We start from the raw sequence: 6,000 nt of genomic DNA, 5'->3' as shown, positions 1-6,000 counted from the left end.
GCACCTATTTGCTGGACATGTGAAAAGGACTGCTAGAAGGGTATTGAGCACTGGGAATCCAGAGCTGCCAGCCATGACTGCCAAGGAGAGATCAAGAAAGACTTTCAAGAGGAGGTAATATGGACTGCCTCAAAGAATAAGCAAATATTTTTTTGATTAGAATAATGATCTTAGTGGGGACCCAGGTTATGTTCACTGGCTATAGAGCACATGCTACCAGGCGTGAGGATCAGGGTTCAAGCCTCACAATCCTACCTGCAGGGGAAGTTTTCACAAGTGGTACGACAATGCTTCAGGTGTTTTTCTTTTGCTCTGTCTCTCATCCTGTACCAAAAAAAGGGGGGAGGAGAGGAGGTGGTGGCAGGTGGTAGCACACCCAGTTAAGTACACATAGTACTAAGCACAAGGACCACTACAAGGATCCAGGTTCAAGCCCCTGGATCTCTCCACCATCGGGGGGACGCTTCACAAGTGGCGAAGCAGGTCTGCAGGTGTCTATCTTTCTCTCCCCTACCCCTCTCAATTTCTCTCTTCTACTCAATAAAATGGGGGAAATGGCTGCTAGGAGCAGTGGATTCACAGTGCTGGCACCAAGCCCCAATGATAACCTTGGAAGCAAAAAAAAAAGTGAGAGGAAGAAATAGAAAAAATGACCACTGTGAACAGTGGAGCATGGTAGACACCAAGTCCCAGCAATAACCCTACTGGCAAAAATTTATAAAGGTATAAGAATAACGATTTCATTAATACCATCTACTGTTCCCACAGTTGTTCTATCAAAACATCTCTGACAACACACTGTGTGTTCCCTTCCCTACACCTTACTGGTGCCTTTTCTTCCTTTCAGTGTAATATGGCCATGTCTGTTAATACCACCACCCTCCATTCTGCAGTGTCTCACTGCAGGGTTGGTGGAGCTGTCACAGGCCCAGGTGAAGCTGATCCTCTTGGTGGTTCCAGCAACATCTGAGTTTTTATGATTCAAGCCTTTTAAAGAGCGATCATCTCTCAGAATTTTTTTTCCCCATGCCATACCTCTTGCTAAAAACAACATGCTAAGCAACAGTGAGTCACAGTTGTTTTGCTGGTAGAGGTTCTGGTATAACACATAATTTCAGCCTTGTGCAATGAGGCCCAGCATGCCTATACACTCAGGAGGACAGACTATTCATAACAGGATGTGGTGCTTGTGCTCTGCAGGTTGTGGATGCCAGTGGAAGATGCTGCCATGGAAACATGCTCCATGGCTTTATGGAAAGGATGGGACCCCAGGGGAACAGGGCACAAAGCAGTACTGGGATTCCTGGGCCACCAGATTCAAAGTGGATTAGTCCACAGATGCCTTTGGTAAAGGCTGTGTATTCAAGGGCCAAATAACATTAAAGAAGCCAAACATAGGCAGCCTTCTTGGTCTGTGTTAGAAAAACAACAAGACAATGGGTAAGCAAAACCCTCCGGCTCTGGTGGTAGAGCCTGCCACAAGCTCCTCTGAACCTTGTTTCTCATCAAAGGGCCCTGGGAATGAACACTTCACAGTCCCTTGGATAGAAGAGAGGTCAGTGCCCCACAGAAGTCTGGACTCATCCTGCAATTGCTTTCTTCCTTTATGGATATATAGTTGAAATTTACATGTAGAACACATACATAAGCTGTCAGACCTTGAATAAAAGGCCATTACTATTTGATAGAAAGGGCTGGGTGACAGTGTCTGGCATTTCCCCTTGTTAACAATTAATAAACAAGAGCAACAGTGCATTCCCAGAAGAATTGCAGAAATCTGAGCCATCATCAAAGTCTTGAAAGATAGACCATCTTCTCGTTCACACCCCACTTACCTCCCCTGTTTGGTCTGTACGGTATGTATGGGTCTTGCAGAGTTGTGGAAAATTATCCCAAATTCACTCTGATAATGAGCCCAGCTGCAGTCACTACTCTACACATGTACTTGTTTGTTGAGGGTGGGGTATTTGGGAACCCAGGATCTCATACATGTGAGGCAGAAACAGATATATATACCCTTGGACCCGAGGGGTAGCCCTTTTGTGGGAGAAAATATATATGACTTTTTTTTATGGATATAAAACTACCTGAGATTTTTTTTTTTATTCCTTTAGAGTGAAAATGGGCATTTTTCTCTTTGGCATAGATAGCAGTACACCTTTGTCATCTTGTCTTAAGACATGCCAAGTCTCTGATACTCTGTTCAATTTAATTGATGGGGGTTTCAATTTTCCACCCATATCACAGACAGCACACTTGTCCATCCCATTGGTGACACCACATTGCTAGGACTTGGGAGTGGAAAGTAGCAATCACTTTAGATTATTGACAAGATACACACATGCTGGAATAGGTGTTAAATCTCAGACCACACAAACCTGCCATGTTGGGCTCCCGTTGCTCTGTAGTCTGGGTTATATCAAGAGGGATGTTTCTTAGCCAGGATCCTCAAAACTAACAAAATAACAGCAAAGCAGAGCCAACAGAAGTTACAGACATAGATATGTAGATATTAGTCAATAAACAGAGAATCATATAAAGAGATTTATTACAAGGACTTGGCCCATGTACTTATGGAAACTTTATGAATCCAACACTCTGCAGTTGGTGAGTGGGAGCACAGGACAGTTGAAGTTTGAAGTCTGAAAGTCCAAGAAATAGGACCTGATTTCAAAAGTTCTAGACTATTGGCAGAAGACCAATGTCACAGCTAGAATACAGTCAGGCTGAATGAATATTCAGCTTTTTTTTTTTTTTTTTTTTTGCTCTACTTGGATCTGCAGATTGGACAAATACGCTTTTACTAAGTCTACTTACTCAAATTTAATCTCAAGCCCAGGGAAATGGCTCACTAGTGGAGGAGCACATGTTTTGACTGTTCTGGGTTCAGTTTACAACACTGCTTATGACAGAACAATGCACAGATCTCTCTGTCTCTCTCTCTACCACAAAAATATGTTGGTGTGTATTGCCCAGAGATTGCTAACAGGGCTACAAGTGAGCGAACTGGGGATGAACACTTACTTTATCTCTCCTCTCTCTAATTTCCCACATACTGGAGAGGAATCTATTCCTTCACTCCTGACACTGCAATTGCCAAACTCACCACTAATTTATTTGCTAGTGCAATGGATAGTATATATATTGAAATGTGGAGAATTTCAGACCTGTAAGAAAGTTGAGAAAAGCACAGAACTTTAGTGTGTATTGAATTAAAATTTTAAAAAATGATGTTTGTTTGTTTATTCATTTATGGGGCTGGGGGAGAGAACCAGAGTATCACTCTGGCACATGCAATTCTGGAGTTAGAACTCAAGACTTCATGCTTGAGTTCTGTATGTTATCCACTGTACCACCACCTGCATCACTGCACTGACTTTTTGACTCATCTGTTCAATGGACACATTTGAATTCCTGTTGGAAAGAAGAGTTTGTGTCTCTGACCTTGATGACCCTTTCTATATGGCACTTTCCCTGGACACCACTCCCTTCTAGCTCTTCCCTGAGCTCTCCAAAACTCAACATTAGTCTCTACTCAAGGCTTCCATCCACTCTGGTCTCCTCTAAATGTCGATGTTTCTCAGGCCGTCTTGGAACCCTCGAACTCTCACTGAATTAATTCATCCTCTCTCATGGGCTGGTGACTCTGTCATCTAAAAGTCCCTACTTTTGTCTTTCTCGAGGCCCTACCCCTGGCTGAGACCATAGTATCTATAAGTCTCCTGGATACCTCCGCACCCTGGGACTGTCCCACAGACATTTCCCACTCAGAGTATACCCACTGTGTACCCAGCTGAACTTCTCCTATCCAAAAACCTATTGCTTCTTGTATTCCCATTCAGTCATTCAACAGATATTCATTGTATATAAAAAATGGAAGGTTTCAGAATAAGCAAACTGATACCTGCTATAGGTAAGAACATGAATGATGACAAGAGTGGAGGGGAACTTGGAGAAATGGAAGCTTCATGTTATTGACAGGAACGCTGGAGAGCATAGCTTTTGTCTACTCCATCTTTACTTCTCCCAGTAAGGTCTAAGTCTGTGGAGAATGTTAATCTGAACATCCAGAGATGGGAAAGAGATTAGGGACAGAGACTGACAGTTGGGGGCCGGGCAGTGGTGCACCAGGTTAAGCACACATAGTATGAAGCACAAGGATGTGTACAAGGATCCCAGTTTGAGACCCTGGCTCCCCACCTGCAGGGGGGTCATTTCACAAGTGGTGAAGCAGGTTTGCAGGTGTCTGTCTTTTTCTTTCTCTCTATCTTCCCCTCCTCCTATCAATTTCTCTCTGTCCTAGCAGGCACCGAGCTCCTACAATAACCCTGGAGGCAAGAGAGAGAGAGAGAGAGAGACAGTTAGTTTAGTATTACAGCACAGAACTTGTATGCCTGAGATCCCAGGTTCAATCCTTAGCACCACACTGTAACAGAGCTGAGTGGTACTCTGGTCTTTTTCTCATTCATAAAATTAAATAAATATACATATATATTAAAAATTATAATATATTGAAAATAAACAAATAAAGCACAATGCTTGGATGAAAGTGGGAGTGGAATGGCCTGACTAGGAAATTGAAGTGTGTTGAATGGGTAGGAAGGTGGGCGTGGGGGGTGGGCAGGTGCTGGATAAAGAGGCCCATGAGGAGTGGATTCCAATGTGGATGGCTTACAGGTATATGATATGAACAATAGCAGGAGCTCTGCAGCCTAGCAGACACGGGGAGCTCCTCTGCTCAGTGCTGGGGAAAGCCATCTGACAATCTCTGGTATGTCTTCCCAGGATGGCCCAACCAGGTTCCTGGAATTGTGGCATGCTCAGAAACAGGATAAGGCGCCAGGAAGGTGACTAATAGTAGACTTCCTGCCTGCTCTGACAGTGAGAGAAGGGAGCTTACACTAGACTTGTTTGCTTCTTTTGAAACAAAGGCATGTCATGTTTCTGATGTGAGTGGCATGGTGCTGGTAGAATTAAAACTTGTGATTTGTGTGCGGTAAGAGGGGGCAGCCACGAGGATTGAAAGATAGGAAGCAGCAGGTTCACTATTGATTTAGCAAGTAGAGGGACAGGTTTCACTGCTGGGTGGGAAGTGGAGGGTTAGACTAGGGCTTTTTTTCTACATTTCTGATTGAGAGGGTTAAGAGAACTACTCTCCATCCTTTCTTTTTTCTTTTTTTAAATTTTTTATATTTATTTATTTATTTTCCAATTTGTTGCCCTTGTTGTTGGTTTTCTTAAAAATATTTATTTATTCCGCTTTGTTGCCCTTGTTGTTTTATTGTTGTAGTTATTATTGTTGTTGTTATTGATGATGTTGTCGTTGGATAGGATAGAGAGAAATGGAGAAAGGAGTGGAAGACAGAGAGAGGGAGAGAAAGATAGACACCTGCAGACCTGTTTCATCGCTTGTGAAGCAATTCCCCTACAGATGAGGAGCCGGGGGCTCGAACCAGGATCCTTATGCTTCGTGCCATGTGTGCTTAACCCGCCGCACTACTGCCCGACTCCCCCTCTTCCTCTTTTTGAACCATCCAATCTCCTAGAGGAAGGTTCCAGTGCCACCTGGGTCCTGTTTGCCTGTCCTCAATCCACACAGACATATCTTTACTCCCCCACAAAAGTCAAGAAACAAGGTGGTGCAGGGTCGGTGTATAAAATCCTTTCTTGGGGCCAGCCCGCAGAAACAACAGCCAGGCCTCAGTCGGGCCCCTAGCGATCTCACCGGATGGCCAGAAGGTGGCGCCAGCGGGGCGGGTGGAGGGCGTGCCGGTAGCCTGCAAGTTCCTGAGCTTCTCTTACAGACACTGGGCACAGCCTTTCCAGACACATCCACGGTAGGGCCTGGTTGCACCATTAGTGGAGCCAGGCCCTGGCTTTGGGAGAATGCTTGGGCTCGTGTGTAGGTGACTTGGACTGAAGCCAGTGTCTGACGACTGAGGGCCTCTCAGGTGGAGTCTGGGCATCTTCTGTGAGAAACTGGCCCTCCTGGGTTGGCAG

This window comes from Erinaceus europaeus, chromosome 17 (assembly GCF_950295315.1).
Source record: "Erinaceus europaeus chromosome 17, mEriEur2.1, whole genome shotgun sequence".
NCBI classification, from domain to species: Eukaryota; Metazoa; Chordata; class Mammalia; order Eulipotyphla; family Erinaceidae; genus Erinaceus; species Erinaceus europaeus.
Note: the sequence above shows the minus strand (reverse complement) of the source record.